At 32.6% G+C, this 991-nt stretch overlaps 1 protein-coding gene across 3 annotated transcripts in view; it reads left to right on the top strand.

Annotated features, from left to right (window-relative positions):
• The window catches only part of LOC107720943 (insulin-induced gene 2 protein-like), an 11,291-nt gene that overhangs the window by 7,398 nt on the left and 2,902 nt on the right, over positions 1-991 (top strand). The gene's annotated exons all lie outside the window — the stretch shown is intronic.

Here is a 991-nt window from a genome sequence, read left to right as displayed (position 1 = left end):
AATTTAATAAGATTTCACAATATTGCTATTTTTCTATTTTTTATCAAATAAATGAAGCATTGAATTTTCATCTTTCAAAAAAAAAAAAAAATTATTTCCAAAAAAAAAAAAAAAAAAAAAAAAAACTTTTAAACAGTAGTGCAGGTTATTTTGTTGGCTTGAATTAGATTTCTTTCTTTCTTTCTTTCTTTATAAACTTATTTAGAAATGAATTTATTTATTTACAAAGCTATATATACAGTGCCTTGCGAAAGTATTCATTACCCCTTAATTTTTTCAATGTTTTGTGTTGCTGCCTTATGTTAAATTGCTTTAAATTACTTTTTTTCCCACATCAATCTACACTCCATACAGCATGATGGCAAAGCAAAAAAAATGGTTTTTAAAATATTTGCAAATTTATTAAAAATAAAAAAAACTTAAATGATTCCATTGCATAAGTTTTCAACCCTTTTCTGGGACAGTTGAAATTTATCTCAGGAGCATTTATATTGCTTGTGGATGTAACTACACTTAATGTGAAGTTAACCTGTGGCATATTCAATTGAATGGGTATGATTTGGAAAAGCACACACGTCTTAATAAATGGTCTAACAGCTGATAATGCATATCAGAGCAAAACCAAGCTCTGAGGTCAAAAGAGCTGCCTGTAGAGCTCAGAGACAGGATTGCATCAAGCCACAGATCTGGGGAAGAGTTCAGAAAAAATTCTGCTGCATTGAAGGTTCACAGAAGCATATAGCCTTCATTATCCATAATGGAAGATGTTTGAAACAACCAGGACTTTTCTTAGAGCTGACCTCCTGGCCAAACTTAGCAATTGATGGAGAAGAGTGGTCACTCTAGTTGAGCTCCATGATCATATATGCAGATGGGAGAAATCTAGAGAAGGACAAACATCACTGCAACACTCCACTGATCTGGGCTTTATGTCGGAGTGGCCAAACTCAATCTTCTCCTCAGTGAAGACACATGAAAACACACTTAGAAT

The sequence above is a fragment of the Sinocyclocheilus rhinocerous genome, unplaced genomic scaffold, assembly GCF_001515625.1.
Source record: "Sinocyclocheilus rhinocerous isolate Xijiao unplaced genomic scaffold, SAMN03320098_v1.1 scaffold3225, whole genome shotgun sequence".
Taxonomy (NCBI): Eukaryota; Metazoa; Chordata; class Actinopteri; order Cypriniformes; family Cyprinidae; genus Sinocyclocheilus; species Sinocyclocheilus rhinocerous.
The sequence above is the reverse complement of the archived record's forward strand: the minus strand, read 5'-3'. Positions and strand labels throughout refer to the sequence as shown.